This window comes from Hippopotamus amphibius, unplaced genomic scaffold (genome assembly GCF_030028045.1).
Source record: "Hippopotamus amphibius kiboko isolate mHipAmp2 unplaced genomic scaffold, mHipAmp2.hap2 scaffold_156, whole genome shotgun sequence".
Classification (NCBI taxonomy): domain Eukaryota; kingdom Metazoa; phylum Chordata; class Mammalia; order Artiodactyla; family Hippopotamidae; genus Hippopotamus; species Hippopotamus amphibius.
In genome coordinates this window covers 38,161-55,695 of record NW_026648307.1, presented here as the reverse complement: position 1 = coordinate 55,695, position 17,535 = coordinate 38,161, and the positions used below count along the sequence as shown (strand labels likewise).

The 17,535-nt window shown below is 43.5% G+C and overlaps 2 pseudogenes; both read left to right on the top strand.

The window, feature by feature from the left end:
- The first annotated feature begins 762 nt into the window (after window positions 1-762).
- Window positions 763-1,279, top strand: LOC130843095 (leptin receptor gene-related protein-like; annotated as a pseudogene).
- Window positions 1,280-16,164: 14,885 nt separating this feature from the next.
- LOC130843094 (leptin receptor gene-related protein-like) lies at window positions 16,165-16,681 on the top strand (annotated as a pseudogene).
- The last annotated feature ends 854 nt before the right edge of the window (window positions 16,682-17,535 follow it).

The window sequence follows — 17,535 nt, the reverse complement described above, 5'->3', positions numbered from 1 at the left end:
GGAAGGAAACTGAGTTATTGTAGGGAGGTGGATGGACCTAGAGTCTGTCATACTGAGTGAAGTAAATTAGAAACAGAAAAACTAATACCATATGCGAACACATGTATATGGACTCTAGAAAACTAACACTGATGAACCTAGTGGCAGGGCAGGAATAGAGACGCACAGAAGACACAGTGGGGGGTGGGGAAGCTGGGACAACTTGCGAGAGTAGCGCTGATGTATACATCCTACCAAATGTGAAATAGATAGCGAATGGGAAGCTGCTGCACAGCACAGGGAGATCAGCTCCCTGCTTTGTGAAGACCTAAAGGGGTGGGATAGGGAGGGTGAGAGGGAGGCTCACCAGGGAGGGGATGTGGGGATATATGCATACATATAGCTGATTCACTTTGGTGTACAGCAGAAACTAACACAATACTGTAAAACAAGTATACTCTAATAAAGATGAAAAACAATTTTTTAAAGGTTCCCAATATTCCTTGCATTGTGCGGTGAACACATCCTTGAGCCCATCTTGCAATACGTTGCGCCCTCCCCTCCCCGGCTCCTGTAGTGTTCCTCCCCACCCCGCACTGGCAGCCGCTCCTTTCTTGAATATATCTGTGAGTCTGCTTCTTCCTCGTTGTGTACACTAATGTTTTGTATTTTGCCACATTCCACACGTACCTGATATCATACCTTGGTATCGTATATACTTGAAAAAGGAGGTAAAGTGCAGAAACACCTAGAAAAGTGACCTTAACCCTGACTGAGTCAAGAATGAGGAAAAGGAGTGGCCCTATGAACCACAAGAGATGGTGTTGTACTTTAGACCTGGCAAAAAAGATAGACCAGCCCTGGCAGGAAGCCGGAAGCAGCCGCGGCCCCCGCTCGGGAGACCTGGCTGGCGTTAAAGCTCTCGTGGCGTCATCTTTCAGAGGGGCTATTGGGTGACTTTTCTTGTGCTGGGATGTGCCTTAGAGGATTATGGCATTTACTGGCCCTTGTTTGTCCTGCTGTTCCACGCCATCTCGCCCAGCCCGTAATTTCATTGCCAAAGGAGCGACGTATGACGGCGATGCAACAAGTAGTGCCTGTCGGCAACGGGCGTGTTTTTTCACTACTGGAATTGTTGTTTCTGCCTTTGGATTTCCTGTTTTTCTTGCTCGTGTGGCTGTGATCGGATGGGGAGCCTGTGGCCTGGTACTGGCAAGGCAAGGCAGTGATTTTGCTTACAATTCAAGGTTTTTTCCTTGTATTTGGAAGAGGAGATGATTTTAGCTGGGAGCAGTGGTAGCATGCGCTTTGTTTTGATAAAATGCATTGAATTTCTTAGAATTCATACTGTACGTAAATGTGTGCCCATGTGGCCTTTTCCTGTGAAATGTAATATGCTGGGTTTTTTTTTACGCCTTTGTAATCATGTTCACTTTAAGGAGGACTACATAAGGAAAGGGTAGTTTTACCCCCAGCCAGTAGACCTCTCCATTTACTCAAGTTGAATTATGCTATTTGTGTAGCTGTTCCTATAGTCACGGTGCTCTTAGAAAATATGTTAACACAGTCTTGTAGACTGTTGCTCCCTCAGTGTGCTGCATCTCCACCTTCCGCCCAGGGGTGTGCCTGGGTGGGCGCAGAGCACCGGAGCTGTCTCAGCTCTGCTCAGGACTGCCGAGATATGCTTGTGGCCCAAAGAGACGGAGGCGGCTCCCTCTGTGTGTTGCAGACTCTTGCTTCTCCAAGCGTGGTCCAAGAACATCCAGATCTTGAAGTGTGGTCCATAGGAGCTTATTACAAATGCGGAATCTGAGGCCCCACCCCCAACCCAGTGCATTTTGATGTGATCCCAAGTGAATCGTATGCACGTTCAAGTTTGAGACGCTCTGTCATGGGGGAATAAGCATTGCCTTCCCCTTGGCTGAACCACTTAACCACTCTGGTGTTAGCTACTTGTAAACACTGTTTCTCCTGCCCCTTATGCGGAGGCCTAGTTCAGACTCTCCTTGGTGTTTGTGAAATGTCCTAACCTATCATTTGTAAGCTGTTCCTCAGGTCTGGGAAGTGTTCTCAGTAGGGAACAGCGGTGGCTTCATGTTTTCGAAAGGCAGTGGCTGTCCTCGCAGTGCTGGGGCGACAGAGCCCCACCCCGGGAGGCAGGGGAGGGAGGCTGGGCTGGAACTGGCCCCTGCTTTAGCAGGCTGGGGAAGAATGGATAAGTAACACTGTTTAATTTCCCTTTATAATCTGACATTTCTCCTCAGTTCCTTCTCTCTGCTGCCCCCCACCCACCCTCACCAGCTCCACCAGCCCCTCACCCCCACAAACACACACACTCCCAGCAGTTCTGATTTGCCCTCACTTCTTCGTGGCTCAGCTTCTCCTTTCTGTAGAGACATGGAGCCAAGTAAGCCAGCAGAGGGGGAGCTGCTTAATTTTATTGACATGTGATGTACTTGTTGTCTTTCATGTCCTGTAGGACTTTTAAAATATATGTATGTAACACTTTATGCTACTTTTAAATGAAGCGCTGAGAATTCATGTCATACTGGGTCATGTAATCACAGTTTTCCTGGTTCAAGTTTTTGTCCAAGACCTATCAAGAAAGGGAAATATGGGAACTAGAACCACTTGATTAGAATATAAGCAATGACTGTAAAGCATTGTTAATGTGTGATAACTGACATACATTCCCAACACTGAAACCTTGAAGTTTATAACCCCTCCACGTTCTGGAATGATGCTGGGATCAGGAGAAGATAAGAGCGATACTAAAACAGTAATGTGCAGAGTGATATTTGAGCCTTGGGCATGATTTAATGTTTTCAATGTTCTATGTATGTATAGAATTGTTAAAGTTGTTGTTTCCAATATTTATATTAGAAAGATTACACAGACACTTTATAACTTTAACCAGCATTTTTAATAACACTTGCACTTACTGTAATGTAATAAATTTCACTTTTAACAGAAAAGAAAAAAAAATACACCAAACCTTGATTGACAGCCATGCTTTACAAACATTCAAGAAAACTTAATTCTGCTCTTACACAGTCTTTGTCATATACACTAGATTTTCGTATATTGTCAGATTCCACATAGAAGTGATATCATTCATACTTGAAAAGGAAGATACAATGAAGAAACACCTACAAAAGTGAACTTCACCCAGACTGAGTCAAGAATGAAGAAAAGAAGGAGTGGTCGTATTAGCCACAAAAGAGATAGGGTTCTCTTTTTAAACCTTCCAGAAATGAGTCCACTAAGCCTTGACTGACAGGGTTGTCTTACAACATTCCATGGACTAAACACATAATTTTGACATGTAAAAGGAGAACAAATGACCTTATCTACAAAACTGAGATGGAGACACACATGTGCAAAGCAGTCTGATGGTTACCGGGGGAAGGGGATGGGGAGGGATGAATTGGAAGACTGTGATTGACATGTTAGACGCTCATGTATATAAAATAGACAATAAGGACCTATGTATAGCACAGGGAACTCTGTTCAATACTCTGTAAGGGCTCATATGGGAAAAGAATCTAAAGAAGAGTGGATACATGTATATGTATAACTGATTGACTGTGCTGTACACCTGAAACTCACCCAACATTTTACATCAACTCCACTCCAATAACATTTGTTTAAAAAGGAAAACAAAGCAACAAAACTTTACCTGAGAAAGAAAATATAGGTGAAAGCAAAATACTCAGTGGCTGGTTTATATGTATTACAAAAAAGAAAAAGACAAAAGACAAAAACACAAAGACAGAGATGGTTCTGTGAAAGCAAACTTCTGGCAGGATTCTGAAGAGAAGACGAGACTGGGCAGGGTGAGCCAGGCTAGGAGTGAAAAGGAAACAACGACAGACAACAGACAAGAGGTGGACTTTATGAGCATCCTTACTGCAAGTACGTGAAGATGAAGACTGAATGAATAAACACCTGCAAAAATAACCTGAAACCAGAGCGAGTCAAGAAGGAAGAAAAGCAGGAGTAGCCCTATGAACCACAAAAGAGATGCTGTATGTTGCACAGAAGAAGATACACCAAACCTTGAGTGAAAGCTGTGTTTTGCAAACATTTAAAGCACAATTAACCCTACTCTTACACATAGTCTTTGTTAGATACCCTATCTTTTCATATTTTGTCACATTCCACATACAAGTGATATCATACACACTTGCAAAGGAGGATAAAATGAAGAAAGAACTGCAAAAGTGAACTTAAAGCAGATTTAGTCAAGAAAAAAGAAAGCAGCAGTAGCCCCATGAAGCACAAAAGAGATGGGGTTCACTTCTAAACCTTGCAAAAAAGGACACATCAAACCTTGATTGACAGCTGTGTTTTACAAACTTTCAAGAACAATTAGTTCTGCTCTTACACAGTCTTAAAAGATAGAAAAGAGAGAACAGTGCCCCTGCTCTTACTGTCAAGTAGCATAACCTTGACCCCCAAACCAGAAACAACACATAGAGAAAAAAATAAGAGACCAATATCAACACATATGAACACCGCACGGGAAGAGTCAACTGAATCCAGCCATGAATGTAAAAGAGAATGTGTGTGACATGTGGATTCTCTTCCAGGAATATAGTTAGTTTAACAGAACAAAATCACTGTAACTCACAGCATTCATGGCATCAAGGAGGGGAACTATATGAACTTTGCAAAAAAATGCTTTAAAAAACCCTCTACCTAAAATCCATTTCCAGTTTATGTTAAAAACCCAGGAAAATGGACCAGAACCCTATGGTCCTTGCCCCCCATGTCCTCTGCCTGCCTTTCATCTTTCAAAAACCTGTAGTCAAAGAATAATTTTCATCAGAGGAGTGAGAAAATGCAGAAAGAAAGAAAACAGTCAAAGGAGACCAAATAATAAGAGTGTAGTCGTTACCATAGCCAAGGACTTTAAGTTCCCTCTCAAGGGCTGCAGATAATATTCTGAGCCATAGCCTGGAAGATTGTGATTGACATGTACACACTAATGTGTATAAAATATAAAATATACACTAGTGTGTCTGTCTTAGTGTTTCAGCATCTGCAAGACAGCAAATGCTGAAACGCCCACCAGGTGGAGACATTCACTCCATGATGACCAGGCTGGAGCCATGACAGAAGCTGCCAGGACTCCAAGCACTGGCTTGAAGAAATAGAAACAAATCGACCCCGGAACTGATGATTAACGGTACATAAGACAAACACGAGGACGTTCGTAAGACCACCAATGACCGATGTCGCAAAGACTGTCAGAGCTGACTGCTGTTTTGCATGTAGCCCCCTCCCTCAGCCTATAAAAGCTCTTGCCCACTGATGGGGGTGCGGGGTGAATAGGAGTGGATAGGAGTCCGCCCTCCCCACTGGTTACCAGCGTCCAAAATAAAGCAAACTTTGGGATTCCCCTGGTGGTCCCGTGGCTTAGACTCTGCACTCCCAGAACAGGGGGGCCAGGTTCGATCCCTGGGGGGGGAACTAGATCCCCCATGTGTGCCTCAACTAAGACCCGGTACAGCATAAAGAAATAAACACGTGCATACACACAGAAAAAGTAAAGCAAACTTTCTTTTCCAACAACCTTGCCTCTTTCTCAGCTTTTGAGCGGTGAGCAGCTGGACCCCACTTTTGCTTACACCAGCCAACAAGTAGGTTTCTGGTATGATCCTTAGGAATTTCTATGTATAGTTCGATGTCATATGCCATCAGTGACAGTTTTCCCTCTTTTCCAATTTGGATTTTTTTTAGTTTTCTTCCCCTGATTGCTGTGGCTAGGACTTCCAAACCTATGTTGAATAAAAGTGGAGGGGGACTTCCCTGGTGGTCCCATGGTTAAGCCTCCACTCTTGCACTACAGGGGACATGGGTTCTATCCCTGGTCAAGGAACTAAGATCACACATGCTGAGCAGCACAGCCAGAAAGAAATGAAAGAAAGAAAGAAAGAAAGAAAGAAAGAAAGAAAGAAAGAAAGAAAGAAAGAAAGAAAGAAAGAAAGAAAGAACGGAGGAAGGAAGGAAAGAAGGGAGGAAAAGAAGAAAAAGTGGACAGAGTGGACATCCTTCCTCTTCATCTTAGGGAAAATACTTTCATTTTTTCATCATTGAAAATGATATTTGCTGTGCATTTTTTCTATATGGCCTTTATTTTGTTGAGGTAGATTCCCTCTATGCCCACTTTCTGGAGAGTTTTTATCAAAATAGGGTGTTCACTGGGATACCAAAATGTACACTCTAAATATATGCAGTTTATCTTATGTTAACTGTATCTCAATAAATGTTCTTAAAAAATAAATAAATAAATAAGTAAAACAGTAAAAAAAAAAAATGGGTGTTCAATTTTCGCAAAATCTTTCTCTGCATCTGTTGAGATGATCATATGGGGAAGAATCCTGGATTCTTTACCCCTCACTCTCTCCATATCCTAGAGTTCTGACAGGCTTGGCCCTGGCAACCTTTGCTGCAGTGCTTGCACCTGGACAAATGTCTTCTTGAGCAGCAGCCTACAAAGAAACTACAAGAGACTAAACATGACAAATACATGCACAGTTAGGGCAAATTATGAACAAGATACAAAGAGACCAAAAACCCAGCTGCCACTTCTGAGGTGGAGAACAAGAGCAGGGTCCTGGTCAGGACGCACCCCCAAGGGGGCGGGCAGACCACGCCAGCCACGCCTCCAGCCCCACCCCTGGACCCGCCCCACCCTCCCACATCTCAGGGGCCAGCTCCTTCCCCCAACAGACAGCAGACAAGGGGCTCTCTTCCTCCTGTCCCTCCCTCCTGCTGCACCACGAGCCCCAGGAAAGCCTTGACTGAATTTCTCGTCTTTCCTTGTATCAATGTCTGTTCACTAAGGCGTCCAAGAACCCTGCTCGGTCATATACTCTTCTGGGTTCCGCACACTCCTAGGTTGGCCCCAGCCTCCATATCATCCCCTCCTCCCTCCCTGCGTTCTAGATGCTTCGGCCCCCAATCCCCACCCCTCCCTGGGCCCTGCCTCCTTTGCAGCCTCCACTGTGGTCTCCATGCGTTTCCCCTCTTCACACATCTCAGCATCTTGCAAAGTCAGCTGAAGGACGATTTCGACTTTGGAGGTGGACATCAGCTTTCCTGCAGGGCTTCCCCAGATGCTGGAGGCCCCTCCCAGACCCGCTCGGAGAGCAATCCTGCCCTTCTGAGCCTGGTCCCAGCTGGACCCTGGAACGCCCGTCCTCAAGTCCTACGCTCTAGTCCTCACGCCAAGCCCGCACTTCATTGGCCTCTTCACGTCCCTGGGCTGCAGTCCAGGAACGCTTTTCGGACACCCTCCTGCTCAAGTCCCTTCCTTTTTGTACGTTTTAAAATAAAGATTTCTTTTACTGTCTACAATTCTTGACTGCTACTTTCCCTTTACAATTCTTTCAAAATGTGCCTCACGCTGGTCAGAATGACAGTCATCAAACAGTCTCGAATCCATAAACGCTGGAGAGGCTGTGGAGCAATGGGAAGCCTCCTGCACTGTTGCCAGGGCTGTGAAGTGATACAGCCACGATAGAGAACAGTATGGAGGCTCCTTAAAAAACTAAAAATAGAACTAGCTTATGAACCAGCAATCCCACTCCTGGGCATAGACCCTGAGGAAACCACAATCCAAAAAGAAACATGTACCGCAATGTTCACTGCAACACTATTTACAATAGCCAGACATGGAAGCAACCTAAATGCCCATCCACAGATGAATGGATAAGGAGGATGTGGCCCATACACACACTGGAATATTACTCTGCCATGAAAAGGGACAAAATTGAGTTATTTGTAGGGAGGTGGATGGACCTAGAGTCTGTCATACAGAGTGAAGTAAGCCAGAAAGAGAAAAACAAATACCATACGTTAATTCATATATATGGAATCTAAACAAATGGTACTGATGAACCTAGTGACAGGGCAAGAAAACACATGCAGAAGTAGAGAACAGACATGAGGACACAGGGTAGGGGGCGAAGGGGAAGGTGGGACGAAGTGACAGAGTAGCATAGACATATATATACTACCAACTGTAAAATAGATAGCCAGTGGGAAACTGCTGTATAACAAAGGGAGTTCAACTCCATGATGGACGATGCCTTAGGGAGCCTGGACGGGGAGGGTGGGGGGGAGACCAGGGAGGGAGGGAATACGGGGATATGTGTATAAACACAGATGATTGAACTTGCTGTACCTCAAAAAAAAAAAAAAAGTAAATTAAAAAAAAAACAGCTAAAGAATGACCCAGATTGCAGAATTCGAACATTGGTCTGGGCCTGGTAAAAGTATTTTTTAAAACAGCTAAAGAATGACCCAGATTGTGTAATTCTTGCCTTCGTCCGTGGCTGTGCAATGCCTATGCCCATTGAAACACTGCTATGTTGTGCTGCACACATCCTAGGTACAAGAACTTTTTGTATAAAAACTAAAGAATGACCCAGATTGTGTAATTCTTGAAGGGCTCTTTGGTTGGAATTGCCTAAGCATATTGAAACTGTACTGTGTTTTGCTGCAAACATTCTAGCTACAAGTAGTTTTAGTAGAACAGCTAAAGAATGTCCCAGATTGTGTAATTCTTGGAGGGCTCTTTGGCTGGTAAGTTACTCAGCCCAGTGACTTACTGCTGTTTTTTTTTCTTTGCAGCAACAGTTTATCGAGTGGTGTCATATTTGGTTTCACACCCTCATTCGCCAGATCCACTGCCTCTGTGAAAAGGTCACATTGCCTTCCGTCCCAGGATAGAAATTCAGGACTGCATTCAAAGGAGCAGTTGCACCTCAGATTTTATCATGGAATTACTTACTTTGTTTATCAAGGACAAGGCAATGGAAATTCTAACAAGGATGGTGATTAAATTCCTCACAGAGATGGTAGTGAATTTTATAGAAGAAAGATTAATGATGCATGGAACACAGCAGGCTTTGACACCCTTTCACTGGTTGGTGACATGTGCTGTCACAGAGATGCTGCTATTTGTACTACTCAAGAAAGCTTCAGTGGTCTACAACCGGTTGGGCATAAATTGTCTACAAAAGAAGGTCATATATGTCTTTAAAAACATGTTTTGTCGCCAACCGGCAGAACTCACAGATGTCACTGTGGTTTAATTTCTATGTATACATATCTGTTCAGTATCTATGCTATCCTTAGGAAATCTGAGAAGATAAAATAATGTATTACTGTATAAGAGGAGCCGTCATGGAGGGATGTTGACAGCAGAGATTTTGGATTGCGTATGGATTAGAAATCCCAACTCCGCCCGCTGAAGAAGGCCATTTGAAGAAGACTGACTTGAAAGCAGGGAAATGTCTCTAACATGATGATCTTGATGGTCAGAAGACACTGATTACTATGTTGGCTTCTTGTGGTTCTTAAAATGCCGTTTCCGCAAACACGCGAAAAAGTTAGAAACCAAACCTTTGCTCTCACCGGCAACATCCTAAACGTGCCCTCCTCACAATGAATAGACTTGACCCTGGACAAATAAAGGATTCCCGACCTGTACTGTGGTCTCACGCCTGGTTCTGTGCTGATCTTTTTCTTTTGCTTGGGGGAGTCTCCAGCTGGGCTCAGAGCAGGGGAGGGGCCCGATTGTAACTGAGCAGGACTCTAGGAGGCCTCCGCAGTATAGCCCCCCACCTATGAACTTGACCTGCCTTTTCTGTGTAGAAATCTTGGTTCCAAAAACCAATTTATGGGCTTCCCGTAGTCCAGTGGTGAAGACTCTGTGCTTGCCCTGGCAACTGGGTAAATGCCCCAGTGGGCACTCTGAGGCCCCTTCCACCTTGTCTGTCTGGGCAACATTCGGTTCCCGTCTGAAGATTTTCCACTTTGGAAATCCCACGTGTAAGGTGCCACTTGGACTAAGGTCACAGGCTTAACGGGACTTGGAAGCAGCCACTCTGAGCTTTATGTTGTCTCCTTTTCCCCTGGTATAAGGCTTCGATCAGCTGGCGAGGTCTGGTTTGTGTCTGGTTCATGCAAGTCTAGTCAAAAATAGGAAGCACTTCTTGGATTCCATCTAACAGTCCCCTAGGAAACAGTTTTGCAGACTGCTCGACCTACAGTTAGAAACCTATAAATAAGCAATAAATGGTTTAACACCATGTGATCACAATTTTCTGTAGACTCTGGAGAAACCTGGTTGTGATGAATCTCTTTTGAAATTTCAAAACTGGTTACTTTTCCCAGAGCAGTTAGAGAAAGCTACTTTGACAAAATACTTTGTGGTTTTTTTGTTTGTTTTCTTTTGTTTTGTTTTTTCAGAACACTGACCCTGAGAGAACAAAAATATTCTTAGGAGAAAAGTCGAAGTCTATCAGGTCCTTGAAGTACAAACACAGCCCATGTTGCCTGGGGCATGAGGCTTGGGTTAATTAGAGAACTTAAAGTGAAGGTGGGGGAGGGCAGGTGTGGGAGGAAAGAAAAACAAGGCTTTTGACCTCAAGTGTGTCAGTTAGACTATTGTCACCACTGTTCATAAAGTGATAAGCTTAATTACACTGCCTGGTTCATGCAAGGGAAAAAGATGACACAGTGAGATCTGTTTGCCCGTGTGTAGGTTTGTCTGGGTATGTGTCTTTGTCTTTGGATAATATTAGTGAGGTTCATTGGTAAATGAGCTCTATTGAATTGACTTGAAGAAAAGTAAGCGCTTACAAATAAAATATTTCTACATCTGGAAAATATTCACTATTAACTCAATATCTGGTAGAGAAGTCAGTTGTTTGTCATTTAAGTATGCAAATTAATACAGACATGTCTTTAGAGTCATCTACAGAAGTAAGTCATCAATGTTAAAATATACTTAATGTACTTAATGTACAACTTAATGTACAGCTTTCATTGTACCTAGGTACTTTTAATGTTTTCATGTACAACTTTCATTGGACCTAGGTAGTTTTAATGTTGATGACTTAATGGACAACTTAATGTACCACTTAATGTACAACTTTCATTGGACCTAGGTACACTGAGTGTCAATGAAGTCATATCTGTTGCAAAATTTGTCAGCAAGAAAATTAACTCAGTAGGATGATCTTGTCATAGGTCATAAACTAGAGATCAATGGTAGACAAGCTTTTAGGTAAGCTCTCTCAAATGATGTTTTGTGTTTCTGGATTCTTAGTATTTTAAAAGTTGAGAGTTTTGCCACATTAAGTAAAATGATGAGAATTCATTGATGATCGACATCATTTTCAGATAAAATAGTGAAACATTAACTGCTGAACACATCTATGAATACTCAACCTCTGCCTTCTTCAGAAAAACCACTAAATATATTTGGGTTGATTGAACACATATCTTGTACCACATTCGAGAAAAATGGTGTTATGAAAAAAATGTATGTATTAAGAGTTATAAAACACGATCTGGTTTTGAAACACCATTTAATTACACATTTCTTGGTTTTGTAAAGGTTTTAGCGGTTAAAATTGTACTATGTATTTACCGCTAAGATTAAACGATAAGGGAAGCATTTCACTATGTAAAGGAAGCAAGATACGTGTTGTTGGCAGAAGAAGGTATAGAAACTAAAAATATGCTTTGTTGAGAGATAAAAGGAGAACAATTTTTCCCTAAAACTTGCTAATTTTGGATGGACAAAAACAAGGAACACATCATATAGAAACAGAAATTGATAAAAAGTTTTTAAAAGGGGCGGGGCTTTAAAAAGCATTTTGTACAGTGAGGATCAATGCAGATTAACTTAATGAGCTAAATGAACTTTATTATTAACACGAAGCTGGTAGAAGACTGAAATTTGGTTTTCTCTCTCTGCAAGAGAACAAAGATTTCCTGGAATACTGAGCTGCCTGTCACTCCCGATAGGAAGTTTCTTTTTCTAGCTAACTTTCTGAGTTTTCCAGAGGACCCCTGAGGCATCTCAGAGAGAAATATTAGATTAACTAGCATTACTTGGTATGTGGAAGTGCTTAAAAATCATTGTCAAATGAATGATAAGCCTTCTCAGGGTATCCTGGGATTGATGTTATTAATAGAGATAGTCTAAAAATTATGGAATTCCTACAATTCTGGTATGTCCTGAAATTACCAAGTCATAATTCTGGTGATTGTAACCAAGTTTCTTTATGGCTTACCTTGTGACCAGCTGTTTCATCAGGGCTCTCATTCTTTCTGTCATTTAGAGATAGGTATTGTTGTACTCTGATGCTTTTACAAAAGTGTTTCACCTCCGAGAAGATTCACAAGTAAAACCATTTTGACAAGCACTGGTCTCTGAAAAATGTCAGATTCTACCACTGCACTGGGTAAGAAATGTTAAAATCCTATAGAAAACCTGATGGCTTCATAAAACTGCTTAACAAGAAAGACAGCTAGTAAACTAGTAAACATGTTTATCATATTTATGGGTTTCTTGTCTGGAATATTACTGGTTTTGATCTGTGATTTCCAGATATAAGGAAGCCCTTGCCCTCAAGCTACTTATGATACGCAACAATGGAGTAAATTACCTCTGTGAGTAAAATTACAACATGTTTTCTTTTTTCTCTGCTGTGGTTCCTTCAGTAATTAGAGGTTCCTGGGTTCTGAGCAGCCTTATCAGGTAAATAAAAAAGACTGTCTCCTGACATGTGCAGGAATCTTCATATTTGGGGAATGTCCAGAAGAGACAAATCCAGCAAGGCAAAAATCTGATGGCACGCCTTTGGCATGGGTTTCCTAAGCCTGAAAGGGGATTTTTGTTTTTTTGTTTTTTTTTGCAGGCTTTCAGACTGAGACTCTTAAGGAATCCCAGCACAGCCAGTCTGAAAGAGCCCCTATGGTCAGCAGACCAGACTTATTTTAGAAACAAATGAGTCTTGGTTGAATGCTGCTGGATGGAGATGAGGGTCGTTTGTTTAAAGTGATCCTGTTTCAATAGATAGGAAATTCTCATTCTTTTCTTTGAAGTCTGTATTTATGAAAGTTATTGTGCTAGACACACTTTTGCCCTGATGGTCAGGAGAAAAAAAGAATTATCAAGTGGTGGTATCGCAGAGGATAGCTACTCACGATGTGTCACGACCTGCTTGAAGTCTGTTGCTAAAAGCACATGTACAATGCTTGTGGGACAACTGGATACAAATGATTAAATGGATGGCCTACAACACGTCTCCCCAGTAACATCCTTCTGAGCCTGTTCATGATGTCTCATTCATTTTCCCCCAACGTGGAGAACTACACAGAAAAGCAGCCTAGGACCGAAGAACATGAATGGATCCGGAGCAGGGAGCAGGTCCCCCCTGGCAACCTCGGGAAAGTGTATTGATTATCAATGCTGTTTATGGAAATATTTACAATCCAAAGGGGAAAGTGATGAAAAAATATTCATAATTGAAGTATGGGGAAATCCTTCTGGCTTACACATGATTACATTTACACTTTAGGCTAACCAAAACAGCCTGCTTGTGGCCTGTTACACACGCGTTGTACATCTGCCTTAGCCATGAAAAAATTATTACATAAAAAATAAAAATAAAAATAAAAATAAAAATGGAATAGCCGTGGTTCAGACATTCAAAGTTGAGTTAAATGGGCATTGTGGATGTGGGTTCAGACACATTCCGAATATTACTGAAAACTTGAGTTGTCTAAACCTTATTAGACTTTAGGACACCATCAGCCATTGTCAAAATGATATCTGCTGGCAGCTGCCACCTGCAAGGTTATGATCTCAAGGTCTTCTTGGTACTATGAAACCTTTCTCCTACTTTAAAAACAGGCATGGCAAATGAGACAGCTCAAGCTATAGCATCCCAGCCAAAGACCACTTCCTTAATAAAGATATATGAAAAGGAAATTTTCCAAAACTCATTTTCCTGGTTGCCACACAGAATCAGAGGACCCTTTTGAAAAATATGACAAAATGTATTTTACCCATTATCCCCATTGTAATATGTCTAATAGTTTTCAAATGTCTGTCCAGGTGCTATGACAAAGCAATAAGAGGCAAACACAAATTTCCCAAGAGCAAATATGGATGCTAAACTTTGAACTCGAGATTACTTCCAACACTGTGTCCATTCCCAAATCAGGTAGGACCACTCCTGAAGGAATTGTAACTGAGCAGGACTCTAAGAGGCCCTCCCAGAATAGACCGCCACCCATGTCCTCCGCCTGCCTTAAGTCTGTAAAAAATCTTTAGTCAAAGAATGAATTGAGTCCAAGTGATGAGAAAACAGACAAAGAAAGGAAAAGAGTCAAGCAAGACAAACGAATAATACTTTAGGCATTACACAAAGTCAAGGATCTTTAAATCTACCCCAAAGACTGTAGATGATATTCTCACCCATGTCCTTTGACCTGTTTTGCGGATACTGAAAGCCCTACCAGGTGGAAGACGTTCACTGTATGCTGCCCTTAAGCACGTAGACCCCAGACCAGTTGGAAGCAGACGTTTGATGATGCTGACTCCCCATAGGCTCCGCACCAACCCATCAGAAGACTGTCCGCGAGCTGACTAGGCCCTGCTCCTTGAACACTACAGGACTCCTCACTACACCCTCCAGGATGGGATACACAGACTCAAAGCCGCTAGTCCACGTGCCTCCTTGGCTTGCAAAGCTAGAAAGGTATTTCTTTCTACGTCACCCGAAACTCTGTCTCTGAGATAAAATTGGCGCCAGGGCGCAGAGGACAAATTCTGGTAACGAGAAGTGGTGGGAACCCAGCAGCAGCGGGAAGGACAGCGCCCTGGTTGGGGCTGAGGGCTGGGCCAGTTTCCTAGGGCAAAACCTGGAGCGGAGTCCTGAGGAGGCGTGTCGGGGGGGAGCAGGGCCGGCGCTGTGGGTGCAGACCTGGGAGCTCAGGGAGGCCGGTTCCCCATCTGAGCGGAGGGGGCAGAGAAGCCTTGGTGGCCTCGAGGGGAGTCGGGGATGCACAGGGCCCTCGCTTCATTGGCCTTCTTCAAGTCCCCTGGGCTGGAGTCCAGAAGCCCTTTTCTGACACCCTCATGCTCAAGTCCCTTCTTTTCTTTAATTTTTAAAATAAAGACTTATTGTATTTTTTACAATGTTTTAAGGCTACTTTCCATTTACAGGTATTTCAAAATATGCCTCACATTGGTCAGAACATCCATCATCCAAAAATGGAGAAACAATAAATGCCGGAGAGGGTGTGGAGAAAAGTGCAGGAGCCCTCCTGCACTGTTGGTGGGAAAGTAAATTGGTACAGCCACTGTGGAGAACAGTAGGGAGGTTCCTTAAAAAACTAAAAATAGAACTACCATATGAACCAGCAACCCCACTACTGGGCATACACCTGGAGAAAACCATAATTTAAAAAGATACATGTGCCACAATGCTCACTGCAGCACTGTTTCCAATAGCCCGGACATGGAAGCAACCTAAATGTCCTTTGACATATGAATGAAGAAGATGTGGCACATATATACCCTGGAATATTACTCAGCCTTAAAAAGGAAGGAAACTGAGTTATTGTAGGGAGGTGGATGGACCTAGAGTCTGTCATACTGAGTGAAGTAAATTAGAAACAGAAAAACTAATACCATATGCGAACACATGTATATGGACTCTAGAAAACTAACACTGATGAACCTAGTGGCAGGGCAGGAATAGAGACGCACAGAAGACACAGTGGGGGGTGGGGAAGCTGGGACAACTTGCGAGAGTAGCGCTGATGTATACATCCTACCAAATGTGAAATAGATAGCGAATGGGAAGCTGCTGCACAGCACAGGGAGATCAGCTCCCTGCTTTGTGAAGACCTAAAGGGGTGGGATAGGGAGGGTGAGAGGGAGGCTCACCAGGGAGGGGATGTGGGGATATATGCATACATATAGCTGATTCACTTTGGTGTACAGCAGAAACTAACACAATACTGTAAAACAAGTATACTCTAATAAAGATGAAAAACAATTTTTTAAAGGTTCCCAATATTCCTTGCATTGTGCGGTGAACACATCCTTGAGCCCATCTTGCAATACGTTGCGCCCTCCCCTCCCCGGCTCCTGTAGTGTTCCTCCCCACCCCGCACTGGCAGCCGCTCCTTTCTTGAATATATCTGTGAGTCTGCTTCTTCCTCGTTGTGTACACTAATGTTTTGTATTTTGCCACATTCCACACGTACCTGATATCATACCTTGGTATCGTATATACTTGAAAAAGGAGGTAAAGTGCAGAAACACCTAGAAAAGTGACCTTAACCCTGACTGAGTCAAGAATGAGGAAAAGGAGTGGCCCTATGAACCACAAGAGATGGTGTTGTACTTTAGACCTGGCAAAAAAGATAGACCAGCCCTGGCAGGAAGCCGGAAGCAGCCGCGGCCCCCGCTCGGGAGACCTGGCTGGCGTTAAAGCTCTCGTGGCGTCATCTTTCAGAGGGGCTATTGGGTGACTTTTCTTGTGCTGGGATGTGCCTTAGAGGATTATGGCATTTACTGGCCCTTGTTTGTCCTGCTGTTCCACGCCATCTCGCCCAGCCCGTAATTTCATTGCCAAAGGAGCGACGTATGACGGCGATGCAACAAGTAGTGCCTGTCGGCAACGGGCGTGTTTTTTCACTACTGGAATTGTTGTTTCTGCCTTTGGATTTCCTGTTTTTCTTGCTCGTGTGGCTGTGATCGGATGGGGAGCCTGTGGCCTGGTACTGGCAAGGCAAGGCAGTGATTTTGCTTACAATTCAAGGTTTTTTCCTTGTATTTGGAAGAGGAGATGATTTTAGCTGGGAGCAGTGGTAGCATGCGCTTTGTTTTGATAAAATGCATTGAATTTCTTAGAATTCATACTGTACGTAAATGTGTGCCCATGTGGCCTTTTCCTGTGAAATGTAATATGCTGGGTTTTTTTTTACGCCTTTGTAATCATGTTCACTTTAAGGAGGACTACATAAGGAAAGGGTAGTTTTACCCCCAGCCAGTAGACCTCTCCATTTACTCAAGTTGAATTATGCTATTTGTGTAGCTGTTCCTATAGTCACGGTGCTCTTAGAAAATATGTTAACACAGTCTTGTAGACTGTTGCTCCCTCAGTGTGCTGCATCTCCACCTTCCGCCCAGGGGTGTGCCTGGGTGGGCGCAGAGCACCGGAGCTGTCTCAGCTCTGCTCAGGACTGCCGAGATATGCTTGTGGCCCAAAGAGACGGAGGCGGCTCCCTCTGTGTGTTGCAGACTCTTGCTTCTCCAAGCGTGGTCCAAGAACATCCAGATCTTGAAGTGTGGTCCATAGGAGCTTATTACAAATGCGGAATCTGAGGCCCCACCCCCAACCCAGTGCATTTTGATGTGATCCCAAGTGAATCGTATGCACGTTCAAGTTTGAGACGCTCTGTCATGGGGGAATAAGCATTGCCTTCCCCTTGGCTGAACCACTTAACCACTCTGGTGTTAGCTACTTGTAAACACTGTTTCTCCTGCCCCTTATGCGGAGGCCTAGTTCAGACTCTCCTTGGTGTTTGTGAAATGTCCTAACCTATCATTTGTAAGCTGTTCCTCAGGTCTGGGAAGTGTTCTCAGTAGGGAACAGCGGTGGCTTCACGTTTTTGAAAGGCAGTGGCTGTCCTCGCAGTGCTGGGGCGACAGAGCCCCACCCCGGG